This window comes from Cervus elaphus, chromosome 11 (genome assembly GCF_910594005.1).
Source record: "Cervus elaphus chromosome 11, mCerEla1.1, whole genome shotgun sequence".
Taxonomy (NCBI): Eukaryota; Metazoa; Chordata; class Mammalia; order Artiodactyla; family Cervidae; genus Cervus; species Cervus elaphus.
Genome location: NC_057825.1, coordinates 18,477,562 through 18,498,135, shown reverse-complemented (window position 1 = coordinate 18,498,135; position 20,574 = coordinate 18,477,562). Strand labels below are relative to the sequence as shown.

Genomic DNA, 20,574 nt, shown 5'->3' with positions numbered 1-20,574 from the left:
ATAACTTGATTAAAGAAGTATTACAAAATTTATAGACTATACAACTTTTAGTGGTTTTCCAACAAAAATTCAGAATTATTGGTAGAAAAGAGGTGCTTGTGTTTTTGTTAATGGCCAAATTAGTGCCTGAGAAGAGTCTGTGTATTGACAAAATCCAGGTACCGTCTCTTCCTGAAAAGCCCCAGGAGCCTAGGGGGCAGTACATAATCAAACATACCAAACATACCGTCAAACATAAGCGAGCAACATGTGAGGGAACCATCTGCGAAAATGTACCACAGAAACAGACTTTCTAATACTTTTAGATCTTGAAGTTATTGGATACAGACTATAAAATAACTCTGCTTGCTGTGATCAACTGACTATTGGCCTCCCAAAATGTCCATATCCTTAGCAGATCTATTTTGCAGTGTGAATCAGAGAATTATTCTCAGGCCCTAATCCTGTAACCTGTTTCTTCAGCTCTCCCAGTGACTCTTTCAAAGATTTCTCTCTCTTTCTGCTAAGACTAGCTGGAGCGGGTTCTGCCTTCTGCTGCTAAGATCCTAACCTATGCTGTGATTATTCTGATTCTCACATACCCACGGTATCTTGTTTGTTCTTCCTGAATGTGTGTGGGATTCTTGGAGTTGTGTTATTTTTTCCACAGTGGTTTATAGATTCCACTCTGTTGTTTAGCTTCCCGAGTTACAGATAAAAACCCGATGCCAGGGATTCTATTTCCTTTGTAAGGAACTTGTTTTTTCCATTTGGGAGCTTGGAAGGCTTTATTTTTAGGTGGATATGTCATGTTGGGATGACGGTCGATATTTGGAAAATTCAGCAGACACCACTAAGGGATGTGAGGTCTCTTTAATTGCAAAGGATGTGAAAACTTTTTTGCAGAAATGGCTCCATAAGGAGGAGGTGATGGCTCTACAGGGTCACAGGTGGACGCACAGCATTCCAGAACCCCTGGATCTTCACAGACGTGCCCACTGCCTGTTAGTCGCCTCTCGGAGTGGCAGCCCATCGGGCATGGGAAGCCTACACTGGTCTTTCCTAGGTTTTTAGAACACTTTTCTGGTCTTTCTGGATTCTTCTGGAAATCTGCCCATGTGCTCCGAGGGCAGGACAGGTACAAACAACAGCAGTACGTTCTTGACTGTTCGGTGTGTGACTGTTTGAATAAAAAGGTCTCCAGGCATTCCTCAGTTTAAACCATCTCTTCAAAGAATTTCTGCTCTTTGGAGTAGTGAAATTTTATGAGAATATGCTCAGATGTGCTGTTCTTCAATCTTGCTTGATTTTTGGGGGACTTAAAAATTTTTGGCTTTACCTCTCATCATTGAAAAGTTTTTTTCTCTTATTTTGTTATCATTCTTCTTCATCTTTCATATTTTCCACCTTCCAGGGTTCATATTTCTCCCTGTTAAGCTTCCTAAATCTTTCCTCGAAGCACCTTCTTTTTTTTTTTTAATGTTTATTTTCAATTAAGGATAGTTGTTTTACAATATTGTGTTGGTTTCTGCCACATATCAACATGAATCAGCCATAGATAAACATATGTCCCCTCTCTCTTGAACCTCCCTCCCACCTCCCACCCCTCTAGCTTGTTACAGAGCCCTGGTTTAAGTTCCCTGCAAATTCCCGTTGGCCATCTATTTTACATATGGTAATGCATCTGTTTCAATGCTACTCTCTGAATTTGTCCCACCCTCTCCTTCCCCTCCATGTCCACAAGTCTGTTCTCCATGTCTGCATCTCCCTGCTGCCCTGCAAATAGGTTCATCAGTACCATCTTTCTAGATTCCACATATATGTGCTAATATATGATATTTATTTTTCTCTTTCTGATTACTTCACTCTGTATAATAGGCTTTAGGTTCATCCACCTCATTAGAACTGACTCAAATTGCATTCCTTTTCATGGCTGAGTAATATCCCATTGTATGTACCACAGCTTCTTTATCCGTTCATCTGTTGATGGACATCTAGGTTGCCAAGCACCTTCTTTTTTCCAACGTGGTTTTCAACTTTATTTTTGCTCAGGATTTAGAGGAGCCTGTCTTCTACCTTATCAGCCAGACCATGACCCAAGCCTCAGTGAACACTCTTTATCAGTTTGGCTATAGAGTCCCCCAGCTCACTGCCAGTGTTATTGAGATATAGTTGACAGTGCTGTATACATTTAAGGTGTACGGCATAATAATTTGACTTCTATGCATCATGAAACGATTAACATAATAGGTCTAGCGGACATCCAGCATCTCATACAACATTAAAGAAATAGAAAAATACTTTTTCCTTGTGATGAGAACGGTTAGGATTAACTCTCCTAATAACTTTCACCTATAACATAAGGCAGTGTTAGTGATCTTTATCATGTTGTACCTTATACCCCAATACTTGATTGATCTCATAACTGGAGGCACTCTTAACTCTCTTCTATCCAGTTCCCCCTCCCAACACCCCCTACCTCCGGGAGCCACAAATCTGATCTCTTTTTCTAAGAGTTTGTTAGTTTTTGAAGTATAATTGACCTACAATACCACGTTAATTTCTGGTACACAACACAGTGATTCAATATTGCAGTAGATTTCAAAATGATCATCATGATGGCTTGCTATCATCTGTCACCATGCAAAGATATTAAGCAATTATTAACTATATTCCCCACACAGTATGTTTCATACCTGTGACTCACTAATTTTGTAACTGGAACTTTGTATTTCTTAACTTTGCTCACCTGTTTCCCTCCCCACCCCAACCCCGACTTCCTCCTCTCTGGCAACTACCTGTCTGTTCTCTGACTCTATGACTCTGTCCCAGTTTTATTGTGTTTGTTCATTTCTTTGCTCTTTACGGTCTACATGTAAGTGAAATCATACAATATTTATCTTTCTCTGTCTGGCTTATTCACTTAGCCCAATACCTCCTAGGTCTATCTGTGTTGTCAAAAATGGCAAGATTTCACTTTTTTTTTTTTTAATGCCTGAGTAACATTCTATTGTGTGCATGTTTGTGTGTGTGTATATATATATACACACCATCTTCTTTATCCATTTACCTACCAGTGAGTACATACATGGCTTCCATATCTTGGTTATTGTAAATAATCCTGTGATGAACATCAGGGTGCATGGATCTTTTTGAACTAGTGTTTTCATTTTCTTTGGATGTGAACTTCTAAATTTGAAAAGTGTTTCATCATAATTCTCAAAAGTCTACCCTGTGACCTAACCGAACCTTCAGAAGCGCTTTTTTGTTAAGTTATGATTGACTCTTCCAAGAACTCATTTTCAATGGCACTTGTCTGCTTTGAAGGGGCCCATTGGTTGTCCAGTGCTGAGCAATGATTCTGACTCCACACACTCCTGGCTTTGAACTTGTGAGAGTTTCACCACTTCCTTTTCTCTAACTTACTTTTGATTTCTATTTCCATATATACAAGTACATCCTGCCTTCATTCTCAGCAAGGTAAATCTTTTGCTTTTCTAAAAGGATGGGAGAAGGAGGTGAAGCCCTTGCAGCATCTGGCCAGCCACTCTGTCATGAGTGGCCAGCCACTCCTCATTTTCACACCCAGCAGTCAGTCAGAGCACCCAAGGGTGCTCCCTTGCAGGGTGTAACTCTTCTGAAGGCTGGCTAGTTCATCTTCAATCTCTCTATGTCCTAATTCATAATGACTGAATAATTGGGGACACTTACACAACATTTCTAGCCTATTAGGGCACAGACCCTGCCAAGTTGGCCATTTATGTTGTTAACATTTCACTGTTTATAGGTGCAGTTTCAATACGAGAGTCTTCAGAGGCCATCTGGCAGGCAATTAACTGGTGTGCTTCAAGAGAAAGGAACAGCTTTTGAATTTCTCTCAGAGCTTTGAAGGTTCCACTCATGGGGCAAACTGTTCCACAGAATTGTTTTCTGAAATATGGTGGTAGAAGCCAATTGGATACTGTTTTTACGGATCAAGATAACTGAGGTCACATTGCCAATAGTACCACCTCCACACAATCCAGGTTGGAAAGAATAATTTCTAGATCTTTTTTATTCCCCCACAATAAAATATAGGCTTTTCAATCCTACAAGAACAATTTTGTTCAATTCACAGGAAATTGCTTTGGCGTAAGATCCAAAACTATCTGTGGAACAATTTACCCATGATGATTTTTAACATGTCACAGTGGAAATGGGACTCACAACCTTTGGAGAGTCTCCCAAATGAGAGAGGACTTTTGAAAGCAGTGCTGGTGTGAGGTAACCATAGTACAGCCTTGAATTTCAGACCCTTCCTAACTTGCTAGCTGAACTAGCTTACACTGTGGATTTCATTTTATGATGCCAGGTTAATAGTGTGAAAGTTGGTAGAACCTGCTGGCTTGTTCAGTAAGTATCGGCCTTTCTGAAAGGGAAAAAGATGAAAGGCATCATTTTTCATGTGCTTGTCGTAACCTTGATTCTCTAGTGGGCTACCTGGAGGTCATTGCACACAGCATGGTGGCCCACCAGAGCCAGGATGGATTCTCCTACAAGGATTCCTGAACTCAGATCCGACACCTTGAAACAGGGAAGCTTCTCCCTTCCTGTGATCTAAACCTCACTGAGTGGATGTCAGAAAATGATGGCAATGTGATTGGTGAAAATGTACGTTGTTAAGAGAGGTGATAGTGTTAATTTGGGCTTCCCTGGTGGCTCAGTGGTAAAACATCTGCCCACAATACAGGAGACCTGGGTTTGATCCCTGGGTCGGAAAGATCCCCTGGAGGAGAGCGTGGCAACCTACTCTAGTATTCTTGCCTAGAGAATGCCATGGACAGAGGAGCCTGGCAGAGTACAGTCCACAGAGTCACACAGAATCAGACATGACCGAAGCAAGTAAGCAGCAGCAGCGTTAATTAAAAAAAACTGTATGGAGATTGTGATGAAGGGAGGAAGACTACACAGACATAAATGCAGGGTTCCCGGAATCCAAGGGTTGACCACCTGGTAGTATCATTGCCCGGTGTGAGGACCTACCAGGGAAAAGCAGCGTGCCTTTGCCATTCTCATGGGGAGGACGCGCTTAAATTCACATCCCCTGCATGACCGGACCTCACTTTGGAGACTATCTGACTGTCTGCCTATGCCTCCCGCCCCTACCCCACCCCCGCTGTGGCCCATCGCACAGAATCTTTACCATGACTCTGGATCAATCAGAAGTCAGTTTCCTACCCATCACATCACTGAGCAGACCCAGGGGGTCAGGCCTGCCTCAGGTCTATTTCTGCCCTTCAGGAGAAATTATTTTCCTACAAAATCCTGTTCAGACAATAAAACAGCTGCAGCCTCAGTTCATTCTGAGCTGGGGAGCAAGGACCACAACGTCTTTGCTTTGTCCCTTTAACGTACAGGCTTCCCTGGTAGTTCAGTTGGTAAAGAACATGCCTGCAATGCAGGAGACCCTGGTTTGATTCCCAGATTGGGAAGATCCCCTGGAGAAGGGATAGGCTACCCATTCCAGTATTCTTGGGCTTCCCTCATGACTCAGCTGGTAAAGAATCCTCCTGCAATGTGGGAGACCTGGGTTCGATCCCTAGGTTGGGAAGATCCCCTGGAGAAGGGAATACCCACTCCAGTATTCTGGCTTGGAGAATACCATGGACCAGATAGACCATGGGGTTGCAAAGAGCTGGACATGACTGAGCAACTTTCACTTTAACACACAGCCAGGGAGCTTGGGTATTTGAGCCTCTCTTTTCTGTCCTCAAGGAGACTCGCTCTCATCTGCTTTTCCTTGGGAAGATGCTGCTTGACCTCCTGTAGTAACAGCACAGAACAAGGAGAGCATCCAGGCATCAGACAGCTGTCACCAGTGTGCCAACCAGTGGATAAATCTGACTGAGATGACACCCGCAGAAATCAAGTCTTTCCTGCAGAAATCAAGTCGATAAGGCAGAGTTGTTGCTGTTGTTCAGTTGCTCAGTCGTGTCTGACTCTTTGCAACCCCGTGGACTGCAGCACGCCAGTCTCCTCTGTCCTTCACTATCTCCCCGAGTTTGCTCACATTCATGTCCACTGAGTCAGTGATGCCATCCAACCACCTCATCCTCTGCCATTCGCTTCTCCTTTTGCCTTCAATCCTCCTCCTCTTAAGGCAGAGAGACCACTCCCATCATCTTTCCTTCTTCTTCAGAGCTGTGACCGCCAAACCCAGGTTCCAGGCGGCTAGGGCTACACAGGTCTGTATGGACCCCACTGCTGGGGATTTTATTATGGAGGAAGGAAGACCCCCTTATGCAGGGGTCCTCAACCTCTGGGAGCTAATGCCTGCTGCTGAGGTGGAGCTGATGTAGTAACAGAAATCAAGTGCACAATCGTGAATCATCAACAAACCATTTCTGCCCCCTGCCCCCATGGAAGAATGGTCTTCCATGAAACTGGTCCCTGGGACCAAAAGGGTTGAGGACTGCTGCACTTACCAACCTCAAAGCATAGGCTACAATAATTGACCCAGAAGGGTCAAGTCCACCCACTGTAATCAGGGGGTGGGATCTGTTACCATTAAAAGGTAAGAGAGGTGTCCTAGGCAGAGAAGAGCTACCACATGGATGGGTTGCAAAGCTTGCTTTTCCTGCCTACTAAGAAGGCAGTTTTCATCTCCATAGAGGCCATGTTGATCTACTGGGATTGCCAACCAGTGCAGAGTGTTCAACCTAGCTGAGCAGTTAGTATTCAAGTGTCCATAGTTTTAAATAACTGTGTGAAGACTTGTTCTACCAGGAAGTAATCACTAAACAACTGAAAACTTGTAAAATCAGTCTCCATTCAAATGTCACTCCTCCTTGAGATGAGCATAACTATCCCTGATCACTCTGGCTGTGTCTTCATCAATCTCTCACAAATTGTAATTGCACATGGAAATATAATGCAAATCCCATGCAAGTTGTTTGTGAAGTGATATTGTCGAGTTTTCAAAAGATGTTGGATTTTGATGAAGTTGGTGATCTGAGACTGGAGAACAGCTGGTACCCAATGAAGAACAGGGAACAAGTAAAAACACAAGAGTACTGCTTGAAAGGAGGGGGATTTGAATAACAAAGGATTAAGAGAACACTTTTAAACCTTGGGAAAATTCATGAAGCTTTGAAGTGTTTTTGCCAAAGTGCCTCTCTTTAAGATCATCTTTTGAAAGTTGAATGGGAAGTGAAGGGCTTGGTTGGTTATATGGCAAAATAATGCCAGTAAAAACCATCAACATTAAGTTCTTTTTTTGTTCATTCTAAGAGGTAGTTTGTCATGGCAATTATAACTATTAAGTATGCTTTCATTTTTCAAAATAAAGTCCAAACCTTTTTCACTGTTTTCTGTAAAAATTTAGTTTCTATATTATGGTAGCTCAGTTGGTAAAGATCCGCCTGCAATGCAAGAGACATGGGTTTGATCCCTAGGTCGGGAAGATCCCCTGGAGAAAGGAATGGCTACCCACTTCAGTATTTTTGCTTGGAGAATTCCATGGACTTAGGAGCCTGCTGGCTATACAGCTCATGGGATTTCAGTGTCGGACATGACTGAGCAACTAACACTTTCTTTCTAGTGTCAGTTATCTTCAGATAATGATATTGCAATGATATATATATATATATTTGATGTGATGCACATAATACATGACACAATGATAAATAATTAGAAACATTTAAACACAAGGACTGAAATATAATTTTTTTCCCAGTTACTCCTCGTCAACTTTACATTCTTATAATCAGCACATCCAGATCATGAGTGAATGAACATGAATCAGAGGTCTGCAGATTTTTTACCTTGTTTTCTAAGACCATAAGTGAAGATGTGTGCCAACTGCGATTACCAGGTGAAGTTAAATAAACTTCTTAAAACCTGCAGTGCTGCATAATGCCAGCTTTATTTTTGGGGGCGGGGGCGTCTTTGTCATTATTTAGCTGTGTGACCTTTCACAAGTTACTTCCCTTCTCTGGGCCTCAGTTTCTTGACCCATAATGTTTAAGGAGGCTAAAACAGATCACTAGTCTCAACCTTGGTTAGACGTTAAAGTCAACGGGGGGAGATTTTAACATGTGTTCTCTTTTAAAAGCTCAGAGCCTCCCTCCCTCTCCCTCCTTAGATCAACTGAGTCAGAATTTCAGGGGGTAGTACTCAGGCAAGTTCCTCAACTGACCCTAATCCAGTAGGATGTGAAGTCACTGAGCCAGGTGGTTCTTATATCCATTCACTTCCATCATTATTTAATTTTCTTAAAGTTCAGTTTTAGTCCCTGGGACATAGGTAGGTGCAAAGGAGGTGTTTATATAACCCCATCTCATTCGGGTTGGGTTTTAAGCCTTCATCACAAATAGCTTCCTGATAAACAGTGAAGTCTAGTGGGGGAAAAACACCACCACTGTTCTTGCTACATTTTCTGTGAACAGTCTTTCTCACTTCAAACAACTCCCTGTTTCAGTGAAGCAGGGTGCTGCCACCCCACCATAGAAATGTCCTCCAGCTGCTGTGAAGAAAGTGAGGTGACAGACACAGAAGGGACCAGATGTGCTAACAGCATGGGCTGAAATAGTCTTTGGACTTTTCCTGGTCACTGTTGGCCCCAGGGCTCCCATGCTGTTGATCTCCCCTGGGTCATGGGAAACTGCCTGGTGGATTTCTGCATGGGGACGGGCACCCAGCACTGTTAGGTCCCAGACCAGAGCTGCTGGGCAGTACCGTCAAGACGAGCTTTTGTGCCAGAGAACTTCAGGCACACTCTGCTCACAGTAGATTCTATACAGAAATTAAACTGAAACCAGCACAACCCAAGTCCTATTACTGGGTTCCCATCTTTTCCCCCTCTTGGAAAATGAGACTATCTGAAATTATTTACTGAAAAAACAAAGGAAGATTGAGTGATAAAGATTTTGTGGCAGCTTCTTGTGATTAATTGTCACAGACGGACCCAATGACAACCAAAATTGAGTTAGTCTCCGGTGAGCTGTCTTTTTGACTAGGCCTTGCCTTTAGCCTGGGCTTCCCTGGTGGCTTGGATGGTAAAGAATCTGACTCCAATGCAGGAGATCCAGGTTCAATCCCTGGGTCAGGAAGATCCCCTGGAAAAGGGAATGGCAACCTCCTCCAGTATTCTTGCCTGGAGAATCCCATGGACAGAGGAGCCTGGCAGGCTATAGTCCATGGGGTCACAAAGAGATGGACATGACTGAGGAACTGTTTTTGTTTTTTTTTTAAATTAAGCCTGCAGAGTCCAGTTTTAGCAAGAATTCTGCTAAGGTGTTTTAGTAAGCATCCTCCCATCTTCGATATTTAACCAAATTCCTCCCTCTCCCCCTCTCTTATTATCTGATCACCCCGGCCTGACTTCAGCAAGAGTCCTGCTCAGTCAGTTTATCAAGGCACCCCTCTTCCCCTCCCCCACCAAGTCTTGATGTCCCTTGTCAGTAATTTTGCATCCACTGACACTCTCATTCTGTCCCTTGCCTATAAGAAGACTAATCCTTGCTGTATCTGGAATTCAGCCCTATCTTTCTCCCCTGTTGTAATAAATTCAAAGTATGTTGGTTGCTCAGTCATGTCTGACTCTACACTACCCCCATGGACTGTAGCCCACCAGGCTCCTCTGTCCCATGGGATTCTCCAGGCAAGAATACTAGTGTGGGTTACCATTCTTTTCTCCAGGGATCTTCCCAACTCATGGATCAAACTCACGTCTCCCACACTGCAGGCAGATTCTTTACTGCTGAGCTACCAGGGAAGTTTAATAAATTAACCTCCTATGCAGTACTGCTGAAAAACCGCTCTATGGTTTAAGAAGTGTCAGGAGAATTTTAACATAGGTACATGATAGCTCAGCACTGTCCAAGCAAAGGCTGTGGAATATTAGCTCCTCAGGATGTTTATAAAGGTTGCAAGCTTGGAAAGAGGGCCTGGGCTTCCACAAAACCAACAGTTTTCTTTCCTGTAGGACTTTTTTAAAGATCTTTTAAGATGCTAATGGGCCTTATGTCTTTCCAAAAGTGGGATATAAAATACAGAGTTTCCCAAACTTATATGATCTCTTTTTATAGAAGTATCTGTTATCTCTAAGTTCCGGTGTTGCACAAAGCCCATTTTGTAAAAGCTGGAATAGAGTGACTCAGTTGGGGGTTTCTAACAGTTTTATCAAGCATGGACTCAGAAACTGACTGCTTGAAAATGATCTGTTCGAAGCCTTTCATTGTGTAATAAATAAGCAATCCAAGGTCTAGAGAAGTTACTTGGCCTGGTACCAGGCCATATACACAATGAAGAAATTATAAGAATTAAAATTCAGACGCCCGGATTTGAGCCCCTACTCTTTAGGCTAAATCCTACTGTTATTAATCTATAATTACAAATCAGCAAATGTTTCTAAATCTGCTGCTACAATACCTGCCTTCTGCTCAGAAATCACGTTTATTAGTTAGTTGGTTTGCTCAGGCTGCCACACCAACAAACCACAGACTGGCTTAAACAACAGAAATGTATTTTCTCACAGTACTGGGGCTAGGCCTCCAAGAACAAGGAAGGTGTTCTGTGGGCAGGGTTGGTTCCTTGTGAGGCCTCTCTTCTTGTCTTGCAGAGTTTTGTCTTCTCCTTATTTTCACATGGTCTTCCTTCTGTACGTGTCTGTGTCTTAATCTCTTCTTATAAAGATACCAGTCATATCAGATTTGGGCCCATCCTAATGACCTCATTTTAACTTACCTATTTCTCTTTTTAAAAAATTTATTTATTTACTTATTTATTTATTTTTGGCTGCACTAGGCCTTTGTGGCTGCACCCGGGCTTTCTCTAGTTGTAGTAAACAGGCTTCTCACTGCGGTGGCTCTCTTGCTGTGGAGCATGGTTCTAGAGCATTTGGGCTTCAGTATTTGTGGCAATAGTTTCAGTAGTTGTGGCTCGTAGGCTTAGTTTTCCTGAGGCAAGTGGAATCTTCCCAGATCAGGGATCAAACTTGTGTCCCCTGCATTGGCAGGAGGATTCTTTACCACTGGATCACCGGGGAAGTCCTAACTTAATTCTCTCTTTAAAGACCCTGTGTCCAAGTAAGGTCACATTGTGAGGTCCTGGCGGGTAGGACTTCAAACATGAATTTTAGGGAGATATAATTCAGCCCCATGATACATGGGTAGCATAGAGATTTATTATTTAATGTAGGATGGAGATCTATTGATATTTGCCCCACAGTTTGTTTTCAGTGCTGTGAACCCACCTGGAAGGACTTACAGTGAAATATGTCTCCCATCTTCGGGAAGCCCAAGCTCTCCTTCCCCTCAGAGAAAGAGCCACATGTTTGCTGGTTTTTGATGTCTGAAGGAGGGAAGATTCCAGGCTTGAGCAGGATACCCTGGAGACCATTCATTCCAGACTTTTGTGTTTGGAAGTTCTGTGCCCTGAAGTAATTTAGCTGTATTGTCCAAGAAAAGGGACTCAGAGTTTGGGGATTTAAGGAGTTAAGAAAGAACTGGTGTCTGCTTAATAAGTCAGATTCTTTGAGATTGGGAGGGGCAGGTGAGAAGCAGGGACTACAGGGCAACTGGATGAGGATAGATGGCATGGGGCACATGCCGGAAAGAACTGAACACGAAGGGCTGTGGCCACGGAGTTCACTGTGGGGAACTGATATTAGATCTCAGATGGTTGGATGGCATCACCGACTCAATGGACATGAGTTTGAGCAAACCCTGGGAGATAGCAAAGGACAGGGAAGCCTGGCATGCTGCCATCCATGGGGTCACAAACAGTCAGACACAACTTGGCAACTGAACAACATTAGATCTCAGGATGACAGCAGTGTACCTGGGATGGCTAGTGGACACTGCGTCCATCCTCCCTTCTCCTGTTTAGGGACTGAAGCTCCAAGACTGTCAGCGGGGCACAGAGATACCCAAGTAGTTACTACGGTTCCTAGGCTCTTTGCAGAGCTGTGTGATTTCCTTGCAGAACAGGGGTGATCTAAACGCTTAGAGACAACACTGTGTGATCTTGAGCTTCTCTTTCTTCCTTCCTGTGAGCCGAAACATGAGCATGGGTGGAGGTGAATCAGCTCAACCATGCTATGAGAAGAAGCCCTGGGAGGGTGCGGATGCTGAAAGGGACTCAGAGGAATGGGACCCAGGTCACTGAACGACCCCACAGGGCAGCACTACCTCACTCATCCTGGACCTCACTGCTGGACTGTTCTTGAAAAAGAAATTAACTTTTAACTGTTTAAAGCCACAGTGTTTCAGAATCTTTTTGTTACAGCAGCTTAGCTTATACGCATACCTTAGATATAGCAAGTAAGAGTTTAAGGTAAACTATGTTATGAAGAGGGCTTCCCAGGTGGAGTTAGTGGGAAAGAACCCGCCTGCCAATGCCGCAGATGTAAGAGACATGGGTTCCATCCCTGGGTCAGGAAGATCCCATGGAGGAGGGCACAACAACCCACTCCAGTATTCTTGCCTGGAGAATCCCATGGACAGAAGAGTCTGGTGGGCTACAGCCCATGGGGTCACAAAGCATTGCAAACACGCATGTTGTGAAGAAATTTAAGTTAGTTTAATGTATGCTGATAAAGCATGTTAATGTTACTTCCTCCTTAAAAGTCAGTTACAATTGATTTTATTTTTAGATCTAGGAAAACCATTAAGTAGATTGTATTTTGATGAGCCATAGTACTTTTTTTGGACTAGAGTAAGGAAGTCTTTTTGGCAGAGGGAGAACAGTTTATGCTGACATACTTAAAAATAATACATCATGTTTTTCCCCCTTCAGTTTTATTGAGATATAGTTGACATACCTCAAGCATCTTGTAGTGGCAGAAAATAAGGGTGTGTTAAAAAAAACCAAAAAACAAAGTCAAAGCCCACAGTGATTGAGGAATGTCACAGGAACAAAGGAGGCAACTGAAAGAGCATCCAGAATTCAAAGTGGAAATGATTTGAGCAAGAAAATAAAATCATTCTGGAACCCAAAGTATAAAGTAAGTAGTCATGAGTTCATACAGATATAAAAAATGACTGAATAAATGAATACATGAGGGAGAAAAGACAGATCTGTTGTGCATAAGAATTCCAAGTGTTCAATGTAGACACTCTACCCTTTAGGAAGTAGAGCATAACCTCCCACTCCTGAAGTGTGGGCTGAGAAAAGTGACTTCCTCCCAAAGAGGACACTGTGGACAAAGGGGAAAGAATGACTTTACAGTGAGAAATCTGACAGATGCTACTTCAGCTGGGTGATCAAAGTCGACATCAGCCATGGTAAGTTTATTTATGGTCATTACCTTTGATATGATGTGATGGAAATGGAACTTCATTTTTTATGTCTTTCCTCCTTCAAACCTAAAAGCCCAGAATTATAATGAGGAAAATGCCAGACAAATCCCACTCAAGAGACTTTATAACAATGCCTGACTTTAAAACTGTCCATGTCTTCCAACACAAGGAAAGTCTGAGAAACTGTCATAGAAAAAAGGAACCTTGGGAGACAAGATAACTAAATATAATGTGGTATCTTGGGTGGGATCCTGGAAGAGAATGGGATGTTATGAAAAAGATAAGAAAATCTGAATCCAGTTTGGGATTTTGGTAAATATTATTAATTCAGTTCAGTTCAGTCACTTAGTCATGTCTGACTCTTTGTGACCTACAGCATGCCAGACCTCCCTGTCCATCACCAACTCCCAGAATTTACTCAGACTCATGTCCATTGAGTCGGTGATACCATCCAACCATCTCATCCTCTGTCATCCCCTTCTCCTCCCGCCTTCAATCTTTCCCAGCATCAGGTTCTTTTCTAATGAGTCAGCTCTTCGCATCAGGTGGCCAAAGTATTGGAGTTTCAGCTTCAGCATCAGTCCTTCCAGTGAATGTTCAAGACTGATTTCCTTTAGGATGGACTGGTTGGATCTCCTTGCAGTCCAAGGGACTCTCAAGAGTCTTCTCCAACACCTCAGTTCAAAAGCATCAATTCTTTGGCACTCAGCTTTCTTTATAGTCCAACTCTCACATCCATACCTGACTACTGGAAAAACGATAACTTTTGACTAGATGGACCTTTGTTGGCAAAGTAATGTCTTTGCTTTTTAATATGCTGTCTAGGTTGGTCATAGCTTTTCTTCCAAGGAGCAAGCATCTTTTAATTTCATGGCTACAGTCACTAACTGCAGTGATTTTGGAGCCCCCCAAAATAAAGTCTGTCAGTGTTTCCACTGTTTTCTCATCTATTTGCCATGAAGTGATGGGACTTGGTGCCATGATCTTAGTTTTCTATTATTAATTAATAGTATGTTAATATTGACCCATTAATTGTGACAACATGTGTGACTAATGAATGATGTTAAAAATGGGGGAATTGGGTACTGGGTGTATGAAAACTCTGTACAATCTTCACAATTTTTCTGTAAATATAAGCCTATTCTAAAAATAAGTTTATTAAGTAACAAAAATGAAAACAAAACTTGTATATTGCTGGTACTCAGTCCATTAAAGGATTGTAGTAGTCAGTGTTTAATTTACCTTTGGTTTTGTTTTGTTGACTCAGTGCTTATGGATGTGAAAATTATAATGTAAACTGTCATTCAGACTAAGGAAAATCTTGCAATAATTAAAATCCTAGAGGAGAGACTCTAAATTTGAATTCCAAATCTGACTCAAAAATATCAGAAATTCACATTTCAGACGTTCTTATTCAAGGTTTGTGGCTCTCATTTTATTTTATATTAAATAAAATTAGACATCAAATTGAAAAAAAATAGGGTTCTAGTTGAATAGGTTGCATTTTTTCTTTCTCAATGACTCATAACATAATGGTACACCATGTAATGAATGTATCTTACATTTGATTAAGTAGAATATTATCTTTTAAAAGTGTTTAATAACTGATGAGGAAAAGGTTTCTAATTTAAATTTGTGGGAGGGTTTAGTATTTTTATTAATTTGCACATTTTTTAGTATATTAGAATATTATTTCTCTCTTATGTAATAAATATCTCCCCCTTATATTTTTTGCCTTTTAATTTTAATTATGATGCTTTGTTATAGAGTGCCTTTGTTACCAGCACCCTACCTGGGGCTCCTCACTAAGCAGGATTTCCAGGGAGGTGGATTTTTAAGTGGCCCCAGGAATCAGTGGGTGAGAAAGGAAGGAAAGCCAGTACAGATGCATTATTGCTTTGTCTGTGTTTGTGTGTGTGTGTGTGTGTGTGTGTGTTCAGTCTCTTCAATCATGTCCGACTCTTTACCACCCCCTGGACTGTAGCCCACAAGTCTCCTCTGTCCATGGGATTTCCCAGGCGAGAACACTGGAGTGGGTTGCCATTTCCTTCTCCAGGGGATCTTCCTGACCCGGGGATCAAACCCAGGTCTCCTGCATTGCAGGCAGATTCTTTGCCGCTGAGCCACCTGTCTGTATGGCCCCATTGGGCAACAGGAAGCCCCACTGCTTTGGCTATGCAAGGACAAACAGTAACTAAGAGTGTTAATTCTCCCTGCTGCTAAGGGATTTCCGTCCTCTCCTTTTTCTCAGAGCATTTAATTTAGAAAACGGGGAGGTACTTTCTCAACTCTTTAAAATGTATTCCTTTGAATACATTAGTCTTTTGTTAGCTGGCCTTTTTTTGCATTTTTTTTAAGCTTTTTGACTCAGGAATGCTTTCTCAAGAACCTGAGAGACATCTCTTAAAAGGAAAACATTTTGAGAACCACCTTTTTGAAATTTAAGCATCAAAAGAAGTGGTTTCCTATCACCTCTACTTCAAGAAATAAAATGTCTCCAAAAAAGGTAAGAAAAAATCATTTGCAAAATTAAAAAGCCAGCCAACCCAAGAAATAAATAAAGGTGGAATCTGGGGGGAAACAAAAGAGGAAGTTTCCCTCCCTTCCAGTTCCTGGGGTGGGGGGAGGGAGGAGCCTCACTTTGGTGAGTGCTTTGCCCCAGTTTGTAAAACGACCTGCTGTCATACGGACAGAAGTCGGTTTTCCACCGGATAACCCCAGCTACAGGTAAAGTTGGGGTGAACTGTGTGACCAGTGCTACTGTCAGGTCACAGCGCTGCAGGACTAGTTAGTGTTAACCTTGAGAACACGCCGGGAGGGGGCTCTTTCTGCTTGGCAGTGGGAGGTAGGGAGATGCCTTCTGTCTCTGCATTCTTTTAGCAGGTCAATTGCCTCTGAGGCACCTGGCATTCTAGTTGGAGGCTTGTTCAATAATAACAATGTTTTCTTTTTCTGCTACCAACGTGGAGAGGATTTCTGGGTTGGGAGAAGATTCTGTTTCTGTTTCCTGAAGAGCTCCCACTGGAGGCAACCAGCTTGGGGGTCACGGCCCGGCCCGTGAGGACCACAGGAGCCTGGAAAGGATGCGCTGTGGGGCTGTGTGCAGGGTTCAGAGGGGGGAGGGCTTCGTCCCGGCCCCTACCCACACCTGGTCTAATGGCGTGCCCAGCCCCCGCCGCGCTCACGGGTCAAGGTTGCCTGAGTGCAGAGACGGTCACGATTTCCTCCGAAGGGAGGGGCCGGGCAGGGGGCGGTGACAGGTGTGGGGCTCAGGTGAGGCTGTGCGAGGCTGGTCAGAGCAGGAGCAAAGCCAGTCTAGCAGCAGAGGTTGGAGTAAGGAGAAGTGACGTGGGGCGAGAGGGGTGCTAGCACACGTGGGCTTTTTTGTTTGCTTTTAAAGGAGTAAAAACATTAGAGTAGGTTTGCTTTGGCTCCTAAGATTACCCTAAACTAACAACTGGTGTTTCCTCATTTGGTCCTGCTGCCTTGCAGGTATTTGCTTAGGAGTAGCTCCACCATGGTGTCACACCATCAGCACAGAGGAGCACCCTGGAGCACTGCAGAGCAGTGGATCTAGGGCGTGGAATCTTCTTGTTGAGGGGCACCCAGGGAACCATCCAGCCGTGGCATCCCCCCTGAAACATGGATTCCCTTGTCAACATCCTGTCCCTTTTGTCATCTACTCTTTGCTTCAGATTTCTCTGTGGCAAAGAATTCCAAATGATGGTAACAATGACTGTTTCCAGCAAACGTTGTAACATTCTTTAAATTCTTTTTCTAAATCGCTAGAAAGTTGAGCAAGTGGGCCATTAGGAAATGTTGCCAAGGTCAAGATGAAATTAGACAAAAAAATTATAATAAAATTGGTGCTTTGCTGCCTGGATAAGGAAACCGGATCTGTCTTGTTTAAATACTGAACTAGAGCAAACATTGATCAGCCATAGTGTAGCATAATGAGGCAGATATGTTACATTAATATATTCCTAACTATGAGAAGTGATAGAATATTTGCCAGAAAAGGTACAACTGTACCAAGCTAAATTTACTGAAGAAAGCCTCAATAAAAATATTTGAAACAATGAAAATTAACCCTGACAACACAACTATAGTTCCTGAGGCAACAGAACTCTTTAAAGTAGCCTTGAATGAATTGATAGCAACTACTTTTATAAAAGGGAGAAAAGAGAAAAGAAAGATTGTTACAAAAGAATGCTCTGTACCTCTGAAAGTCTGCCTTAGTGCTATAAATGTTTGCAGAGAAACCCAAGACATTGGGGGAGTTGTCCAGAACAGAACTAGTGCAGTAAAGACACAGGGGGGGCTGATAACACACCAGCAGAGAGAACCCGAACACAGCTAAATTATATGAACAGATGATAAGGATGCCAGAGGAATGAACCACCCTAGATAATGAAATAAGATCCAACATAGCAATAATGTTGGTACCCAAGAAACCAGACACTGCAATTACACAATACTGTAAAGCAATTATCCTCCAATTAAAAAATAAATACATTTTAAAAAAAGAAATTATTAGAGAAGATATTCCTGACATGAAAGCCTGTTTACTTGTGGCTCTTGAGAGAGGTGTTTTCACAAGGGACAGAGGAAGCAGAGACATTGTTCTGAGAGGGTGGAGGGCTAGACTGAGAAATTAATTTACCTTTCAGAACTGTGTCAGCTAATTTCCTGTGTCTAAAGTTAATGTCCTGATTAGAAAAGACTGGGCATTCTGGCAGATGGACTGGGACTCTGCATGTACGTGGATGAGGTATGGGTTCCTATCTGCCCACACCTCTGTTGTTTATGCCAACTGGAGTTGGGATGCAGCCTGAGGATGTAGAGAGGCAGAGTTCTCAGCTATTGTAACTTGCTAGTCCCCATCTGTGTGCTGAGGCTAACATTGTTAAGAGGAAGAGAAAGTTGCTAGCTGATCTTGGGCCAAGACAGTTAAGTAAGAGGAGCCATGAAAATATCGTTTCTCATGATGTACTCTGCATATAGGTTAAATAAATAGGGTGACAATATACAGCCTTGATGTACTCCTTTTCCTATTTGGAACCAGTCTGCTGTTCCATGTCCAGTTCTAACTGTTGCTTCCTGACCTGCATACAGGTTTCTCAAGAGGCAGGTCAGGTGGTCTGGTATTCCCATCTCTTTCAGAATTTTCCAGTTTATTGTGATCCACACAGTCAAAGTCTTTGGCATAGTCAATAAAGCAGAAATAGATGTTTTTCTAGAACTCTCTTGCTTTTTCGATGATCCAGCAGATGTTGGCAATTTGATCTCTGGTTCCTCTGCCTTTTCTAAAACCAGCTTAAACATCTGGAAGTTCATGGTTCATGTATTGCTGAAGCCTGGCTTGGAGAATTTTGAGCATTACTTTATTAGTGTGTGAAATGAGTGCAATTGTGCTGTAGTCTGAGCATTCTTTGGCATTGCCTTTCTTCGGGATTGGAATGAAAACTGACTTTTTCCAGTCCTGTGGCCATTGCTGAGTTTTCCGTATTTGCTGGCATATTGAGTGCAGCATTTTCACAGCATCATCTTTTAGGATTTGAAATAGCTCAACTGGAATTCCATCACCTCCACTAGCTTTGTTCGTGGTGATACTTCCTAAGGCCCACCTGACTTCACATTCCAGGATGTCCGGCTCTAGGTGAGTGTGAGTGATCACACCTTTGTGATTATCTGGGTCGTGAAGATCTTTTTTGTACAGCTCTTCTGTGTGTTCTTGCCGCCTCTTCTTAATATCTTCTGCTTCTGTTAGGTCCATACCATTTCTGTCCTTTATTGAGCCCATCTTTGCATGAAATGTTCCCTTGGTATCTCTAATTTTCTTGAAGAGATCTCTAGTCTTTCCCATTCTATTGTTTTCCTCTATTTCTTTGCATTGATCACTGAGGAAGGCTTTCTTATCTCTCCTGGCTATTCTTTGGAACTCTGCATTCAAATGGAAATATCTTTCCTTTTCTCCTTTGCTTTTCACTTTTCTTCTTTTTACAGCTATTTGTAAGGCCTCCTCAGACAGCCATTTTGCTTTTTTGCATTTCTTTTTCTTGGGGATAATCTTGATCCCTGTCTCCTGTACAATGTCACGAATCTCCGTCTATGGTTCATCAGACACTCTATCAGATCTAGTCCCTTAAATCTATTTCTCACTCCCACTGTATAGTCATAAGGGATTTGATTTAGGTCATACCTGAATGGTCTCGTGATTGCCGGGAGAAATATCAATAACCTCAGATATGCAGATGACACCACCCTTCTGGCAGAAAGTAAAGAAGAACTAAAGAGCCTCGATGACAGTGAAAGAGGAGAGTGAAAAAGTTGGCTTAAAATTCAACATTCAGAAAACTAAGATCATGGCATCCGGTCCCATCACTTCATGGCAAATAGATGGGGAAACAGTGGAAACAGTGGCTGACTTTATTTTTCTGGGCTCCAAAATCACTGCAGATGGTGATTACAGCCAGGAAATTAAAAGACGCTTACTCCTTGGAAGGAAAGTTATGACCAACCTAGATAGCATATTAAAAAGTAGAGACATTACTTTGCCAACAAAGGTCTGTCTAGTCAAGGCTACGGTTTTTCCAGTGGTCATGTATGGATGTGAGAGTTGGACTATAAAGATAGCTGAGCACTGAAGAATTGATGCTTTTGAACTGAGGTGTTGAAGAAGACTCTTGAGAGTCCCTTGGACTGCAAGGAGATCCAACCAGTCCATCCTAAAGGAGATCAGTCCTGGGTGTTCATTAGAAGGACTGATGTTGAAGCTGAAACTCCAATACTTTGGCCACCTGATGCGAAGAGCTGACTCATTTGAAAAGACCCTGATGTTGGGAAAGAGTGAGGGCAGGAGGAGAAGGGGACGACAGAGGATGAGATGGTTGAATGGCATCACCGACTCAATGAACCTGAGTTTGGGTGAACTCCAGTGGTTGGTGATGGACAGGGAGGCCTGGCATGCTGCAGTCAACTTCATCTAGTTGAATGGATCTTAATCAAAGTTAATTATGTGTCTATATATATATAACAACCAATTATATTAGCTTGCCAATTTCTCCCCACATGTTAACGTTGCTCTTGGACCTGAAAACAGGGACATGCCCTTCAGTTGATCCACGTAGCTGGATGACACATGCCTGGCACCAGGGTCGTCTCACTGCCAGTCCTTCTTGAACGAGTAAACCTTCAGAGATTACTGGTTTTGGATTCATCAGTTAAGGCTGATAATAGTCCAGCCATGAATCTTAGCTTTACGTCTGAACTACTTGGTAGTCCTCATGTTGTTGTAGTTCAGTTGCTCAGCCGT

The 20,574-nt window shown here is 42.6% G+C and overlaps 1 long non-coding RNA gene across 1 annotated transcript; it reads left to right on the top strand.

Moving 5' to 3' along the window:
• Positions 1–15,776: 15,776 nt before the first annotated feature.
• LOC122702597 lies at positions 15,777–17,150 on the top strand. The gene is made up of 2 exons (XR_006343283.1): positions 15,777–15,986; positions 16,752–17,150. It is a non-coding gene; the product is annotated as an uncharacterized LOC122702597 (long non-coding RNA).
• Positions 17,151–20,574: the final 3,424 nt, after the last annotated feature.